The sequence below is a fragment of the Clinocottus analis genome, unplaced genomic scaffold (genome assembly GCF_023055335.1).
Source record: "Clinocottus analis isolate CAN_PGR_092001 unplaced genomic scaffold, fCliAna1.0.p SCAF_8, whole genome shotgun sequence".
Taxonomy (NCBI): domain Eukaryota; kingdom Metazoa; phylum Chordata; class Actinopteri; order Perciformes; family Cottidae; genus Clinocottus; species Clinocottus analis.
Window position 1 is genome coordinate 1,425,143 of NW_027176240.1, and position 18,302 is coordinate 1,443,444.

The 18,302-nt window shown below is 43.7% G+C and overlaps 1 protein-coding gene across 1 annotated transcript in view; it reads left to right on the forward strand.

Annotated features, from left to right (window-relative positions):
• Positions 1-18,302, forward strand: part of sptbn1 (spectrin, beta, non-erythrocytic 1) — a 101,853-nt gene that overhangs the window by 527 nt on the left and 83,024 nt on the right. The window lies entirely within an intron of this gene.

The window sequence follows — 18,302 nt, forward strand, 5'->3', positions numbered from 1 at the left end:
CAACTGGGAAACATTTGTCCACTTGTTGACTGCATGGGGGCCTTTAAACATGTCAGCGAGGTGAGAAGTTGCTCCCGCTGCTAAAACCAACCTGTAAAGTTGAGTCCCCCCTTTTTTTTTTAACGCAAACCGGCTTTTAAACCGACTATTTCTATAGTTGAAAGGTTAAATAACATCTATGTTTGCAGTGTAATTGTTGGGATTGCAAGCCCCGCCCCCCCCTCAAAGGTCAAAGGTGCTTCCACCCTAAATGCTACTTGGAATAGCGTGAAGTTTCTTCTACTGTTTTTAAAAGAAATGTATTTCACCGTGTCGTTATAGCCGTTCTTTAATGGTGGAGTGTGTCATCTGAGTGTTGATGGGGCTAACTTTTAGGGTTACCTTACTTTTAAAAGAGTTTAGCGACATTCCTGTAGCATCGTCAGACTCCAAGCTAAAGTTTTATTGAATTATATTAATATAGAGTGTCTTTTTAAACCTTTTTTGTAATTCCTAGCTTTCGTCTAAACCTGGCGACTATAGACAACTTGACTCTGAGATTAAGGTGTGCTATGCTAGTGGCGGCTAACGTAGGCTATGTTCGTCGCCACTAGCATAGCCTATGTGGCTAACATAGGCAATGTTAGTCACATAGGCTATGCTAGTGGCGACCAACATAGCCTCTGTGGCTAACATTAGGCTATGTTAGCCACATAGGCTATGTTAGCCGCCACTAGCATAGCCTGGATCTCCAGCTTTCTAACTCCACTCATCCAGATCGGTTTACTTTTCAAACTCATCGTCTTCAGGCCCAACCGACTGCGACTCGAGTGACATCACACAAGGACACTGATCGGACTTCAAAGGGCTCTGACGGCTTTGTAGCACGGTTAAAAACATGTGCAACACAACTTGTACACTCTCAGTGAAGCAGATTAAACTGTTTGGTTGACACGACTGAAGTCTTTGATCCAAACTTTTTGTAAAACTTAACCGGTTTTCCGCAATTTGCTGTATTTTCCTGGGTGGTCGGTATGCTTTATGGAACAAAAACACTTTTCCCTCGCTCCTGTGTGACGTTAGCTGACGTGGTCCGAAAGCAGACCCGCTGTTTTGTGTTTACAGGCTCTTTAAATAAAATGGAGGACCGCCAGAAATGCATGGGAAGGAGGGCCGGGTGCAGCAGGGCGTTTATGGGGAATTTTTTATTTAGAGGCGCACTAAAAAAAGCTGTACGCAGCAAATATTCCCTGCACCCTCGTTTCCTTTTTGTTTTCTTCTTTTTGGCCTCCGACAAATAAATTCATCAAATCAAGTCAGTGAGTTTTGTTTCCATCGGCAGGTTTGATGAAGATGTTTTTTGCCTCGTGAACGCTCTGCTGGGACGTTTTAAGTGGATTGATTCTGCTGCAGGAGACGTGAGCGGTGCTTCTGCCGGCGGCATCTTCGGCTCTCAGTCATCAGTCCTCCTCGCGGCGGCGGCGATGACGAGGAGGCGGGGTTTAGGTGCGGCCGGTGTGATGTAAAGCGTTCGGGTCGATCGGTTCAATAGGCCGGCGAACATTTTACTGAAATGCTCGTGTTGCAATTTGCCAGCTCTGTGAAATGAGAGGAGGCCTTTTTTTAAGGGATTACATAACTTCTCCTAGAAGATATTCTTGAGTCTGTGCATGCATGTGGAAAATATGTGTCTAAAAGCACAGAAAACGAGTTAAGTGCTGATGGACGTCACGAATAACTGAAAATACGGTAATACATGTCTGATCGGATTGTCTTTGATCTGCACTGTAAAAAAACACCTGTTAAATGTACTGTGTTTGTGAACAGTAACCTACTGTAAACTATTTCCCAGTAAAATACTGTGTATTCATTTAAATATTACAGTAGCCGAAGCTTTACTGTCATTTTTTTATTTATAAAAACACACTAGTGATGTGGGAAAATCACAGTAACTAAGAATGTACTGTAAAAAAAATCATTGCACCCTAAAAGTACTGTAGAAAATGACAGTAACTAATAATCTACTGTAGTTATGTACTGTGTTTTCTTTTTAACTGTAAGTAACTTGTCAATGGCTGCCAGTTAATAACTGTCAATTTTACAGTTTTTTACAGTGCGATAGTTCCTCATTTAAAGAATAATCTCTGTAGTTTTAGACTTTGTTGCCTGTTTTGAGATATTTAACATTTGAGAATTTTGGCTTTTGTTTTTGTCAGATAATTACTTTATTGATCCTCTAAAGGTGATTCAGGATCCAAGCAGCTCAAGACATCAACACAAACATAATATATATACATACACTCACTATATACACTATTAAAAAAGGATTGTCAAAAATAATGTGCAAACTACACCCATTCCTGTGTTGTTGAAATTCATGGGATTGCACGATGGCTCGCCCTCTTGTGTGTGTGTGTGTGTGTGTGTGTGTGTGTGTGTGTGTGTGTGTGTGTGTGTGTGTGTGTGTGTGTGTGCTCAAACGGATGTTGAATCTGTGTCGTTCTCTCTTCTGTCTCACTTCTCCTCTCTTGTAAAAACTTCTGTGTGTTTGCAGCTGCTTTAAACTGTGGAACCAAAATAGTCTCCAGACCTCTTTTCTCCTGTGTTTGAGTCATTGTAGGAACCCCAAATTAATTCCAATACTTGTGTTTATTGTGTGTATTTGTTCTGCAAAGTCTTGGGAAAAAAATGTATATCTGCAAAAAAATCACTTTTAAAAGATATTTTGATCATAACGATGAACATCCAGCATGATATGAGCCAGATTCCCCAAAAAAGCCTCCTGGAGCGTCAATAAGACACCTTTTTGGAAAGATTAGGACCTAAAGAATCAGAATCTGCAACAGAAATCACAATAAAACAAAGTCTTGGTCTGTTAGGAAGGAGTTTCAGTCAAAAAACTGTGTCGTTTGGTTAAATTTTCGGGCACAGTTTCCAAAAGGATAATTGTTGACAGAGTGTGTGTTGTGTGTCTTGTGTGTGTTGTGTGTCTGTGTGTGTGGGGGAGGGGGGCACGGTGGCCCAAGTCTGATTGTGGGGAACTGCAGCGATGCGTTCAGGAACACCGTGAAGAAAGCGGTCGTCTCTGATCCTCCTCTGTGTGCAGACTCGCTGTCCTTCAACAGCTTCTGTCCAGTCACGGTGCAAAACCAAGGACGCCGACAAAGACGGATATTTTTAGCGGAGCATCAGCTATTTTTTTAATGTTTTGGACTCAAATACATGCAGTCCAAAGAGTGAAATCTTCTTGTGAGTCCTCAGATTTGCCTTGAGACCCTTTTTAAATGGTTTGTATGGTGTGACGACCCCTGAGAGTTGTGGTTTTAAAATCAAAAGATTAATGTTTTTGATTAGTATTCCGGCTTTTCCTGATTTAACTCAGAGATAATCCAAAGAAAGAAAGCTCCTCGCCTCGTACCGGTTCAGCTGACAGCCGGTTAGCGATGAAGACTACGTTGATGAAGCTGAAGATGGAGGTCGCCTTGTCGCTTTAAGACGGAGAGCGGCGAGTTGTATTTTCAGAAACGAGGCCAGTCGTCGGTGTTTCTGTCCGTCCTTTTTTTTCCTCCCGTCCTCCTCTCACACTGCGGACCCTCCCCTCTTCCCTCGCTCGCCTTTTACTTCCCTTTTACCTTCATCCCTCATTTCTTCTTCACCTCCACTTACGTTACACCCCGCTGCTCCCTTTCACTTAAATATTTAACTTCAGCTCTCTCGTCTCCTCCTTCCCCCACTCCCCTCTTTCCTCCCTCCTTTCCTAACCACCTCAGTCTCCTCCCATCTTCTCTTTTCCCCTCTTTAACCTTTTAGAAACCATGCGAAAATCCTGCAGCCCCCATTTTAAGTCCCAGCATGCCCCATTCAGACAGTCTTTTGGCATAAAATGCGTCTTTTCTTCCATTTTTGAACCAAACGACACAGTTTTTTGACTGAAACTCCTTCCTAACAGACCAAGACTTTGTTTTATTGTGATTTTTGTTGCAGATTCTGATTCTTTAGGTCCTAATCTTTCCAAAAAGGTGTCTTATTGACGCTCCAGGAGGCATTTTTGGGGAATCTGGCTCATATCATGCTGGATGTTCATAGTTACCATCAAAATATCTTTTAAAAGGCATGTTTTTGCAGATATACATTTTTTTCCCAAGACTTTGCAGAACAAATACATACAATAAACACAAGTATTGGAATTAATTTGGGGTTCCTATGACAACTCAAACCCAGAGGAAAAGACAAAATTTGTTAAATTTACTGACGTTGTAAAACACATTTTGAACATCTGACTCCAACTAATATAAATCATGGCATTGTTTCCAAAACAATAAAATCAAGAAAAGTGTAAATAAATAATTAATGTTGTTGAAAATGTTCCTTCCAGCTTGGTTTATACCTCCGTCCCGTATCTCCATCCCTCCTTTTTCGGATTTGAGGCTTAAAATTTAAGCTGAAAGAGTTTGGATGAAAGAAGGAGGAGGAGGAGGAGGAGGAGAGAACTTCATCATGAGGTCCCCGAGGATGAGGAGGGAGGCTAAGGAGAGAGTGATGAGGGATGGAGGAAGATGTGTGTGGGAGAGGAGGAAAGCCAGGAGGAAAGGAGGTGCAGAGGGACGAGGAATTTGAGGAACATTGGGAGTAGAGACAACAAGCAGAACTAAACCAGTGAAGAAGAGGAGAACACGGGATGATGGGAGGTTTATTTGGAAGAAGGTTTACAAACGTAGTCGTGATAGAGGGATGAGGAGGTGAAGCGATAAAGAGAGAGCAGAGTGGGAGAGGAAGGAGGACAGGAGTTAAACTTCCCAGCTGAGCAACGTTCCCAGAGAGGAGGAGAGAGGAATGTTCTGGAAAACATCCAACAAAACACTGCAGGTTTTTATCAACTGAGTCCGCCGACGCTTCACCTCCCGGTTCATTCTGCCGCTCTCGACCCGCCGTCCTCGTCTCCATCAGTAGATTCATTTCTCTGTTTTCGTGGAGCTGGAGTAGTTTAAACTTCCCATCATGCCGAGCGTCTTTTAGGCCCCTCTCCTCCATGTTTGTGGAGCTTAAAGCGTTGAGGGGAAAAATCAATACGGCACAGTATCGCGATATTTTGCACGGCGATATTGTATCGATACACAGAAGCCGAGTATCGATCTTTTATTTAATCAAATCTAAACTTTTCTGGTCCCAGAATAATCAAATCAATGTATTTTTTTGACAGTTTTCCTTTAGAGACAATTTGCGGTTGAAAAAAAAAAGCTAATGAATCGCAATACATCGCAATATCGCGATAATGTCGTATCGCGACGATATTGTATCGTGGGGGATTCTCTGGTGATTCCCGCCCATAACCGCTTGTGTAAAGCTTTAACGGCAACATGGAGGACCAGTCCGGCGGATTCGGGGCCTTTTCACACCTGAAAGTCCAAACCGAGTGACATCGTCTTCATTTGATCCAGTTACTTTTCAAAAACTATTGAAAATCGTTGGAATTTATTTTTTGGGAGTTTTCTCCGTCTGATTCTGTACGAAGTCGTTGGTTTCGGCTGTTTGGGTCTTCTACCGTTTCACACCTGTAGGTTTTAGGGTTCGGATCAAAGTCCAGGCTTGATGAGGAAGGTGAAGACGGGATCATTGCATCAGTGTGATGAAGAGGAGTCGTTCCCATTTGGGTGTTTAATCTATGAATAGCCTCTAAGTGTGCCGACCGGCGGCTCGCCAATAAATCCTTTTACACTTTAGCGTCACAAAGCGTTGACTAAAAGGATCTTGATACAGTTCACTTTGTATTTCATACTATACTTTTTGTTTTTTCAGACACAACAACTCTTGTGTCTGAAACATTTGACCAAAACACACAAATGATGACGTTTCGAGGGCGGCGAATTTTGGCGAAAAGAAACAAAAAAACGCGTCAAAATTACTTTTTATGTTAAAACGAAATACCCAATTGCAGCTTCGTTGGGTGGTGAGACACACACACACACACACACACACACACACACACACATATCAGTGAAGCATGGCATGTTTGAACTGTCTACTTGTGATCCTGCTTCTTTTCACCGGTGCGTCTCGTTTAAACAACCGGATTATTTCGGGGTGAAGAGGTCGACCCTCGACACAGCGAGCGATCCGTTTCCTCACATCGAGCTTCATAAATCGACCCCCGACGGGTTGAAAAGCTGCTCGGACGCTGCAACTAAAACAAACAATCTCAGATGTTGAGAATCAACAAGAGCGAGCAACACGTCGTCCCCTCGGCGAGGTCGTAAATGTTCTTTAAAGCTTCATGAAAGCTGCGTTAGCTCATAAACATTCATGTAAATTTCCATCCAAGTGAAACAAAAAAACAAATGACGCACAAGCTGCCGTCTCACACACACACACACACACACACAGCAATATCTCATGAATAAGAAATGCCAACAGAGTGTTTATGACGACTCTGCGCTGATTTGCAACAGGAAGTATTTGCTTGTTTCTTCGTGGAGGTCGAGGAGCGTCTCCGTCGGCGTCTTCCTCTCGGACTCGCGGCGTTTTGCTCGCCGCAGTTTGAGCTGCGACCTCATGAGGTCTGCAGGCGTCGCATGAGGCAGCAAAAACATCCCGGGAGGAGAAACGATCGAGGGTGAAGGACGGAGGAGGAGAGCTGCAGTGCTCGCTGGAGGAGATCAGAGTCCACCGCTTTGCCTCGGCTTGTCCAACAGACGCTCAGAAACCTGAAAGATTTCTTAATTTCACGAGATGAGCAGCAAAGTTTTGCTTCAGGATCACAGAGGAAGGAAGGAGGGAAGGAAGGAAGGAAGGAAGGAAGGAAGGAAGGAAGGAAGGAAGGAAGGAAGGAAGGAAGGAAGGAAGGAAGGAAGGAAGGAAGGAAGGATTGCTTCATGATCACAGAGGAAGGAAGGAAGGAAGGAAGGATTGCTTCAGGATCACAGAGGAAGGAAGGAAGGAAGGAAGGATTGCTTCAGGATCACAGAGGAAGGAAGGAAGGAAGGAAGGATTGCTTCAGGATCACAGAGGAAGGAAGGAAGGAAGGAAGGAAGGATTGCTTCAGGATCACAGAGAAAGGAAGGAAGGAAAGAAGGATTGCTTCAGGATCACAGAGGAAGGAAGGAAGGAAGGAAGGAAGGAAGGAAGGAAGGAAGGATTGCTTCAGGATCAGAGGAAGGAAGGAAGGAAGGATTGCTTCAGGATCAGAGGAAGGAAGGAAGGAAGGATTGCTTCAGGATCACAGAGGAAGGAAGGAAGGAAGGAAGGAAGGATTGCTTCAGGATCACAGAGGAAGGAAGGAAGGAAGGAAGGATTGCTTCAGGATCACAGAGGAAGGAAGGAAGGAAGAAAGGAAGGCTTCAGGATCACAGAGGAAGGAAGGAAGGAAGGAAGGAAGGAAGGATTGCTTCAGGATCACAGAGAAAGGAAGGAAGGACGGTTTACTTCAGGAGTGAAGGAAGGATGGAAGGAAGGAAGGGGTACTTTAAGATCACAGAGGAAGGGAGGGAGGAAGGAAGGACCCAGATAGTTTCTCCCGCATCGTGAGGTTCTTGAACATTAATTCTTCCTCAAGGTGCCAAATGAACGTTTCATGTCTTCACCAGGAAAGAAAAACTTTTATTTTATGATCTTTCTCCAACTTAAAAAGTTTGTTTTGACAAACAAAGAATCCTCTGAGCGACTGAACGATCTCTCTGGAGGCAGACGGGTCTGAACTTATGACCTGCAGCACTTCTTCTAGTTACAGTGTCACGTCCCTCCACTTAACTGTGTGTGTGTGTGTGTGTGTGTGTGTGTCAATAGTGTGACGTATTGTCCACATGTATTTACTTTGAATTGACACACACACACACACACATATGCACACACAGAGGGACACACTCTGTGTTGACCTTCAGCAGAACTCCCTTTAATTTGATTTCCATGTAGCCAAAGGCGTTTCTTTGACACACACACACACACACACACGCGCACACACAGACATTCCTGATAAATTAAATGTTTCAGCTTTCCAGATGTGGTCAGGCGACACACCGCCATCTTTCCTGTGTGTGTCTTTGTGTGTGTGTGTGTGTGTGTGTGTGTGTGTGTCTTTGTGTTTTGATATCCTGAAACGGCAGAAGCAAGAGTTATGTTGGTTAGGTTGCGGGTTCAAATCCCATGTGGGGGTGGGGGGAAGGCGACAAGTTGCTCGGCATCCTGGGAAGTGTGTGTTGCTGTGGAAGCGAGGGCGTGGTCGAGAGACCCGGAGGAAACGAGCGAGTCTCGTGTTTACAGCCGGACTCGACGAGGTCGACTCGCTCAACTCGAGGTCATCAATCCGGAGCTCAAAGGTCACGGCAGTCTGGGAACCCAACACGTCCAATATTAACACGCTTTGCACCAACGAGCAATATGTTTACGTGCATCAACGCCGGCAACTCAGTGTCTCATCCAAGAGCTGCTTCTGATGATCCTTCTGTTGTTTCAGTGTTTTCTAAAAGTCTAAATGCTGAACGTGCTGGTTCCAGCTCCATGTTGGAAGACGTTCTTCTTTCTACACCTAAATAGCATTGAAGCTAATCTCTAGAGGCTGGTCTGGGTTTTTTTTCCTAGAGGTGGTTTAGCTTTTTTTTGGCTATGGAAGCCCATTCCCGCCACACACAAAACAAAATTAGGACCAAAAAAGAAAATGAGGACGAGAAAAAAAAAAATAATTAGGCCAAAAAAAAAAGCAATTGGGACATAAAAAATAAAATAAAAATTAGGGACAAAAAAACGAAAAGAAATTAGGACCTTAAAAAAAAAAATTAAATAAATTACGGACAAAAAAACAAAATTAGGACCAAAAAAAAGAAAATGAGGACGAGTAAAAAAAATAATAATTAGGCCGAAAAAAAATAAAAATTAAAAAAAATAAAAATAATTAGGGACAATAAAACAAAAAGAAATTAGGACCTAAAAAAAATTAAATAAAAAATTAGGGACAAAAAAAAAATAAAAAAAAAATTGTTGCCCCGCCCTACCCCCCTCAAAAAAGAAGAGGTCAATTAAAAAAAAAATTGGAAAAAAAAAATCCTAATCTTTTTTTTTTTTTGGTGTCGTGGAAATGGGCTTCCATAGTTTTCTCACCGTGTCAGCGTCTCTTCCCCCACGTGGACGTCTCCCTTCATGCGGTGGACTCTCTGTGATTTGTTCCCTTGAAGCTCGGGAGGTTTTTCCTGGAAATCCGGATCAAATCATCCAGCAGGTCTGCTGCTTTTTTTTTTTTTTTTTTTTTTTCCATAAATTGTTGCTATGACAATAGAGGATTACATCACTGACCTCCACCCGGCCTGGTCTCCAGGGTGGAGGTGTAACGCGGTGACATCATCGTATGCCACTTGATGTTTGTCTGTGTTGAGACGTTAACTACATGTTCATCATGTGACGTGGAATGATTTTCTCTGTGTGTGTGTGTGTGTGTGTGTGTGTGTGTGTGTGTGTGTGTGTGTCCGTGCAGGGGGATATAAAGGAGATTTACAGCATATTCCTTACCCACAAATACCCGCTGACACACTTGGCATAATGGGAAATGAGTTTGCTGCCATCGGACGGGGGGAAGGGGGAGGAGTCACATGTCCTTGACCTGATACACATTCATGAGGATCTACACACACACACACGGCTCACTGTTACAGTTCATGTCCATGTCGTCCAGCTGGAGGATAATATTTAGAGATATTTAACACCGATTGAGGATTTTTTAACTTGTCAAATATTCGAGAATTTTCATTCATAACGTCAACATTCGAATGCATTTTCTTGTCTTTTTTTAAAAGGTTGTGTTCAAACCAGTTACTTTTAGTGACTGTGTCAATAGCTTTAGCTTCAAATGCTAACGTGTTGAGCTGCTATAGTTCTGCAAACAGATGCTACACTTCCCAGGAACCTCTTTCCCCAACTTCCCGTGTGATTTGTGTTCTCTGTGTGTGTGTGTGTGTGTGTGTGTGTGTGTGTGTGTGTGTGTGTAAGAGGGATGCAGGCAGACGGGTGTGTCGGTGAGACAGGTGTGCGTTGGGTCATTCTTGAACCTGCGCTGTTGAGGAATGTGTTTGATCCCACTTTACCGCTCTGATCAGCAGGATGCAGACACGGGAACAAAAGAGCTACAGTTAGTGCACACGCACAGACACACACACACACTGTGGAATAGATTAGATCTGACATCCCACAATGCACTGCAGCACATGAGCCGGGCAGGATTGTGGGTCGGGGGGAGCGAGCCAGCGAGAGAGCAAGAGAGAGAGCAAGAGAGAGAGAGAGCCAGTGAAAGTGTCAGCTGGCAGCCGGCCAGAGCGAGATGATGGGATGCATTGCCATGACGACACATGCACCCCTCCAATCTGGACTGTGAGGAGCCGAGTGTGTGTGTGTGTGTGTGTGTGTGTGTGTGTGTTCATATGTTGAGTGTTATTTTAGGACTGGAGCTGCTGGGATATGAAGTACTGAACAAATATTCTTCTGGATATTTTTGTTGATCGGTTTCATGCAAAAGAAAAGAACAAAGTGAGCTTGTGTGCGTCTACACATGCTGCTCGTACCGCACTAGTGGCTCTACAATGAGTTGTGTATTTCATATCGCACACAAGCAGCTTTAACCCTTGTGTGGAGTTAATTTTTTTTGTTACTCAGCAGGTGTTGTGGGTCTATTGGACCCGCTGTATTTGTGGGTTGTTAATTCAACACAATCAAACAATTTGACGTTAAAATACTCAACAGATGTTTTTTCAACCCAATTATAGAAGCAATATAAACAGCAAATAATTTAAATTCAGATACACAGGAGCTACAATTTCAACACTTTCATTAGCCCGAACATCCTGTATGTAATATAAACGTGTAGGGGGGGTTACGGTGTGCGTAACCCTCCCGTGTTACAATACGATATTATCGCGATACATTGAGTATCACGATACATTGAGTATCGCGATCCTTAATGTATCGCGATACATTGAGTATCACGATCCTCAATGTATCGCGATACATTGAGTATCGCGATATATTACCTTTTTTTTCAACCGCAAATTGTCCCCAAAAGAAAACATTGAATAAACTTTAAGAAAATAAATTGTACCATAATAGTTTAGAATTGATTAAATAAAAGATCGATACTCGGCTTATGTGTAAAATATCGCGATACTGTGCTATATTGTTTTTTTGGCCCACCCCTGCTATATATTAATAGTTCATACAGGTTTTTGACATGAAACGAATGATGCAGTGTCATAGAAAGTTTCTCTTCTCACCAATGTGTTTTGGCTAAGAGGCAACAACTAAACACTCTAATCATCAATTAATCTTCTCATTATTTTCCTCTTAATCTGTTTTGCCTTGAAGAAAAATGGCTCACAGCTCAAGGTGACTTATACTGTTTAATACATAGTTAAATATATCCAGTTTACTGTAATGTGTACAACAAAAACATAATTGCTTTGCTTGGAAAAATGACAAAGACTTAGTGATTCTCAACAATAATTGCAGTGATGAACTCACCGTCGCCGCTCGAGTTTGGCAGCGACATAGAAACTCAAGTCCAGTTTTTTTTTTTTTTTGCATGAGTAAATATTGAACCACACCCACCCAGCTGGTCGACGGATCTACTGCGAATGATTTCACTTCATGCCAATGATGGGAGAGCACGTAGATCATGTTACAACCTAAAGTCCATAAAGCTATCAGCTTGTAGCTGTTGGAACTCTTTCATTAGTTTGGAGCACAAATTGAGATTCCAGACACTTTGAATTAGTTTCTGGCGCCACTATCGGGGGTCGTGTGTCGCATAACTGCACCTTTAGGGACAGAAATGTTTCACCAGACAATAAACGGGGGGTGAGATATTGTCGTGAGGACGGTTCAAGGTCAAAACTGTAGAATATTGGTGGAGATAATCAATCGTGAGCAAGCGACCGCAGAACTGAAGGGAAAGGCAAAAAGGTTTTGTCTGCAGACGTTTATAACAGGCAGGGATGATTAGACGGTCATTTGAAGTGTGTCTGTGTGTGTGTGTGTCTGTGTGTGTGTGTGTGCGAGGCGTGCCAAACACATCTGGTCCTGTTGGGTCATGTGGTTTTGCAGGGTGTGTGTGTGTGTGTGTCGAATTAGGCCTGGGCGTCATCGAAAATTATGACTGAGGCCGAAAGGCGGTGAAATAACAAGGAAGCGAGGGAAGAAAAAGGAAGAAGAGGAAAACAAAAGGGGGGATTTGGAAGAAGATGAAGTGTTGATAAAGATGGTAAAAAGACGGGTGGAGTGCAGAGGAGACTGGGAAGGAAAGACAGGGTGGAGGAGAGAATTTCGGGTGGAGCAGAAAAGGGGAAGTTAACAAATTAGAGGCTGAACGAGGACTTAGGGGTGAAGTCAACAAGTCGTCATCTCGTTCCCACTTTCTCAGCCCCTCTTTCCTTCCTTCCTCCCCCGTGCCTCCTTCTATTTCACCCCCACCCTCTCCCCTCTTCTCCTTGGCGCTGTCCCAGCTGCTCCACCCTCCTCCTCCTCCTCCTCCTCCTCCGTGATCCGTCCTGCTTTTATCGGAGAGTTTGGGAACAACCAGTCCTCGACAGATCCAGTCTCTAGAGTGAAACGCACACACACACACACACAGACACACACACACACACACACTGTATTTACTGCGCTGTAAAGCAGCAGTGGCCTCTGTGCTTTTCACGGCTTCATGCTGCAGAAATACTTTTTATTAAGATTAAAGTTGAGGTTTATGTTTTGGGGCGTTCAGGGCCCCCCCGTCCCGCAGTAAAAGTCACGTACGAAACGTTGAGGAGCGGTACACGCATTACGACACGCATGCCGAGCCGGTGACGGATATGATTTGGTGAGTTTAACACGACTGAGACAAATTAAGCTCCGCCTATTTAGATTTTCCGCCATTTTGAATTTTGTAAAAAAAAGCCAGAAAAAATGTCTGTCGCTCCCATTAGTTGTGAAAGCCCACGCTTTTTGTCAACAGTGACCGATTGACTTGAGATTTGACACATCTGTCCGGGTGGGACTACTCTACAAAAAAGTCAATCATGGCATTAAGCTCCGCCTACTTAGATTTTCCGCCATTTTGAATTTTGTAAAAATAGCCACGCTTTTTTTTTTTTTACGCTTTTTGCCAACAATGACCGATTGACTTGAAATTTGACACGCGTGTCCTGGTGGAACTGCTCTACAAAAAAATCAATCGTGGCATTAAGCTCCGCCTACTTCAATTTTCCACCATTTTGAATTTTTGTAAAAACACTTTATTTCCAGCTCCTCCTAAACGCTGCGTCCGATTCTTACGAAACTTTCTGTGAATCGTTATCGGTTCAATGTGATCAAACGATACTCTCAACTTTCTTGATATGTCATTGCGTTTAGAAGATATGAACCAATTAACGTCGTAGGGGCCAAATCACTTAGCACATAGCATACGTCAACATCGTGTCCCTTAAAGGAGCCACACATTTTCAGAATATTTAAACACTGCGAGCAGCTTTAACTTGTTTATTTTATTATAGTTTTTAGAGGTAGAAAAACTCGGCGGTTGTTGAATTTTAAGCCGTGATGCGGCGATACGAGACTGATATTGACTTTGATCCTCTGAGTGTGGAGAACGCAGCATCTCTTGTGTCGTTCCCTCCTCTTCCTCCTCCTCTTCCTCGGAGAGACGTCTGAAGAGTCCTCTTGACCTTCTCTGTTTATCTCGAGTGCTTCGTTCCTCCTCCCGCCGTCTGATCCCTCGTTCCTTCACTTCCTCCTCGCATTCCTTCCCTCCATCTCTCCTCATGCGTTCCCCCGCTAATGCGTTTCATCTCTCCACTTCCTTTCATCTCCTCCTCCTTCCTCCGTCGCTCCATTTCTTCTTCAAACTATATTCTACCGCTTGTGGAGAAAGGTCTTCTGGGTAATGCCGTGCAGAGTCTGAAGTGTTATGGTTTGTACTGGTTCTCTACTCATTTATACTGGTCTGACAAAGATGTGCACTGGTTTGTGTTGATGAAACGGGTGTGTACTGGTTGTCTTGAGGTGTGTTCTGATTGGCTCTGCTCAGTGTCAGATATGTGATACAGATCGAGCTCTAAAAGCAGGATCCAGCGGTAAAAGGAGGTTATCTGCTCCCAGTGGAGCGACCATTAAACCCCTTCCTCTCCTTCATCGCTGCTCCTCCTCTTCTTCCATTTACCGCAAACTCTTTCTTGTGTGTGTGTGTGTGTGTGTGTGTGTGTGTGTGTGTGTGTTGTGTAGCTTCCGCCCACGGACTCCCACTCAGTGATCTGCATGATGCTCGTTTTCAGTGATTTTCGAGAATCTGATCATTTCTCCCTCCGCAGCTGTTACTTTGTGTGTTTTTTGTTGTCATTTTCTCACCAATCTGAGTATTTTTAACCCGTATCTTCTTCTTCTTCTTGTGCGTGTGTTAGTTCTCATCAGTAGACACCCTGAGTTTTGGTGTCACTGTGTAACTGATCTGATACCAATGCTCTTTTTTCCCCTTAACCTTTTTGAAAACCGTGCTTGAAAATCCTCCAGCTCCCATTTTAAGTCCCAGCATGCCCCCTTTAGACAATCTTTCGGCATAAAATACATCATATTTTTCCATTTCTGAACCGAACGACAGTTTTTTGACTGAAACTCCTTCCTAACAGACCAAGACTTTGTTTTTATTGTGATTTTTGTTGCAGATTCTGATTCTTTAGGTCCTAATCTTTCCAAAAAGGTGTCTTATTGACGCTCCAGGAGGCGTTTTTGGGGGATCTGGCTCATATCATGCTGGATGTTCATAGTTACCATCAAAATATCTTTTAAAAGTGATTTTTTGTTGTTGTTGCAGATATGCATTTTTTTCCCAAGACTTTGATGAACAAATACATACAGTAAACACAAGTATTGGAATTAATTTGGGGTCCTACAACGACTCAATTTGGGGAAATGTGGGTCAAATTTCATGCTTTAGGAATGATGTCATCACAATACGGTTCCGCCCAAACTTGGCAAATGATTGAATTATTGCTGTAGCCTCAGTTTTAGTACCACAGCATTGTTTTTATTTCATTTTCTTTTACATTGCTTTGAGAAATATATACAATAAGCTCATGTATTTGTGTATTAACGCCCCGGGTTGCCTCTCGGATCACATCAACACGCCTTCTCCTTCGTGACTGCAGTGGGTTAAACCGTCAGCATCTCAGACCTCTGAACTCTGACCTTCCTGGTTCATGGAGAGTTCAGGTTTTCCCATTTCGAAGTGTTCCTTTCTCTGTGTGAAGGTCACAGATTCACACTGAAAAACAGACGCTAATGAGAGGAAAGAGAGAGAGAGAGAGAGAGAGAAAGAGAGAGAAAGGCCTTCTGTCTTTCCTCCGCCTCCATCTATCTCTCTGCCGGGAAAAAATTACAGCTTAACTTCGTTAAAATGACTCAGTCGGATCGCACGAGAGGCCGAGCTCCGGCTCCCTCGCCGTGTTGTTGACGGCGTCGGACGCTTCCCAGGCGTCCGGGGCCGACAATCGCTCCATCTGTCCGCTCGCGCAGACACAGCCGCCATTCAGAAATGGATACGAGGGAATAATCGCTGCTGTTTATCTCCACAATATCACTTTTTTTTTTTTTTCTTCTCCATCCCGGAGCCATTTGGCTGCTGCGTTCGCGTGTCGGCGTCTGCGGCCTCTGAGGAAGGGTTGGAAAAGAGGGGAAATCCATCCTGCCGATGGTCACGGCCTCGGATGAACCGCCCTGCCACGCCATGTGGACTTTTTTTTGCATTTGATGTCAGGTAAAAATGAAGAAATCTTACTCGAAATCCTCTCTTCCAAATGAAGATCTCTAGGATTTCCTGGCTTAAAACCTTCAGTTGTCCATCTGTACGTAGGGGTGGGAACGTACGATTCGATACTATCACGATACTGCGGTATATTGAGGATCGCGATATATTGAGGATCGCGATATATTGAGGATCGCGATATATTGAGGATCGCGATATATTCCCTTTTTTTCCACCACAAATTGTCCCCAAAGGAAAACTTTGTCAGCTGTTGTATCTAAGAAGATAAAATGTTCAGTCTGTTCATCTCCCATCAATCAAAATGCGATTGATTTCATTATTCGAGGACCCTAATTGATGTCATAAAAGATCGATACTCGATAAAATATCGCGATACTATGCCGTATCGTCCCCCCCCCCTCCACCTATAATGTTCTGCAAGATGAAACCCAGCTGACGGCGGTGGCCGATGTCTCTCCGTCTCATTCGTCTGCGTCCTCCACCCGCCTGCCGGTGCAGACGGGTGGAGAGGCTGTTTGTTTGCAGAGCGAGCAGGGAGGCTGTTTTTGGCCAGCGGGCTTGGGTTGTTGCATAATGGCAGGAAAGCAGTGGGAAGGGTTTTTCAGGGCTGGGAACGAGGGGAGACTGTGAGGAAGAGGAGGAGGAGGAGGAGGTCAGTTTAAAACGCTGGAGCAACACAACCTGTGATTTTTTTTTTTGGGTCAATAAATCCTGGGCGGTTCTGTCTTGAGGCCGACTCGTTGAGCACGTTTCCCTCACTGGGCCAGACTGGGTTCACTGGTTTAACTGGTCGGCCTGTAATCTTGCTATCGGTGCATTTGGTCAACTGAATACTTTGGATGCTTTCCTACATTTCCCACATTTCCTGCAGTGTCCGTTGAAATGATGGGTTGGCATATCTAAAAGTAAATGTTTAGGGATTCCTCACTTTCTCACTAACGCACAGGCAGATTTGACAAATGGTCCCAGCAGGCCACCGTAGCTGCTTGGAGGTGTTTTCGACAGCAGACTTCACAGCAGGTTTAGAGGTTGAATACCAGATGTTCAGATGTAGATCCACGTTCATCCTTAAACTCGGACAGAGTGCTTTTACTTTCGGCTTCGGCTTGAGTTAAACGCTAATGTTGCATGCTAACGTTGCATGCAAAGATGGCGGCAATCGCCACCAAAAAAAAACACACAAAAAAAGGTTGCAACAGCCGAACTGTTAAACTCAAACAGTGTTCCACAAACCAAAAGATGACGTCACGGTGTCTTTACGTCTGTTTCTCTTCCATTTTAGTTAATATTCTAATGCTAACTCCAATGCTAGCATGTGACACTGCAGTAGGCTTTACTGCAACATGCATCCCTGCTCGCGAAAAAACCCACTTCAGTGGATGCACAATGCATGATGGGGGACGATTTGAAGCTGCACTTATGATTGAGAATTAACATCTAATTATCAAAAAAAAAGATGATTTATTCCCCATGCAAAGCGTGCCTTAGCAACAGTTTCCTGACGACTGTTGAACTCATTAAATCCCAAGTGCATTGTGGGTGTGACGTCCCATGTGGACGACCTGCAGCAGCGGCTCCGACTTGAGAACTCGCTGTGAAAATGCCGGCAGCGTGAAATAATGGGTTGTGTAGTGAACGACTACACACTCTCGCCTACGTCCTCCCACTCCTTCCCCGCGTCACACCATCCATCTATTGACACACACACACACACACACACACGCGCACACACACACACACGCACACACACACACACACACAGAGAGTCCTAAGCTGGAAACACTCTTTTCACCGTTATGTAACGTTGTCTAAACACTAATTTTGAGCGCTGTAATGGAGTCACATGATCCCACAATGCAACAGAAGGATATTTTCTTCTTCTTTCGCAGTTTAATGGCCTTTTCCCTCTTCTCCAGAGGTCTAGTCGACCCACCAGAAACCCTGAAAAGGTTCAGTGTTTCGCAGATAAAAACCACAACATGTATTCTGCATGTGAAGAGCAGCGTGTTGTATTGTGAGCTGTCCGTCTGCACACGCTAAACTCTCATCCTGCTGGACCCATCGGCCTCATATATATATATATATATATTGTTTGCTTATCGACTCGAGGACCTTTAGGGATCGCAGTGATTCACAATTTCTGACGGTTTTATGTACCGCCATCGACTGCTGACTCCTCACTGCTCTCAACCTGTTAAATTGACCTATTTTTCTCTGTTTAACCCCAAATTAATTACAATACTTGTGTTTATTGTATGTATTTGTTCTGCAAAGTGTTGGGAAAAAAATGTATATCTGCATAAAAATCCCTTTTTGAAAGATATTTTGATAATAATTATGGACATCCAGCATGATATGAGCCAGATTCCCCAAAAAAGCCTCCTGGAGCGTCAATAAGACACCTTTTTGGAAAGATTAGGACCTAGAGAATCAGAATCTGCAACAAAAATCACAATAAAACAAAGACCTGGTCTGTTAGGAAGGAGTTTCAGTCAAAAAACTGTGTCGTTCGGTTCAAAAATGGAAAAATATGACGTATTTTATGCCAAAAGATTGTCTG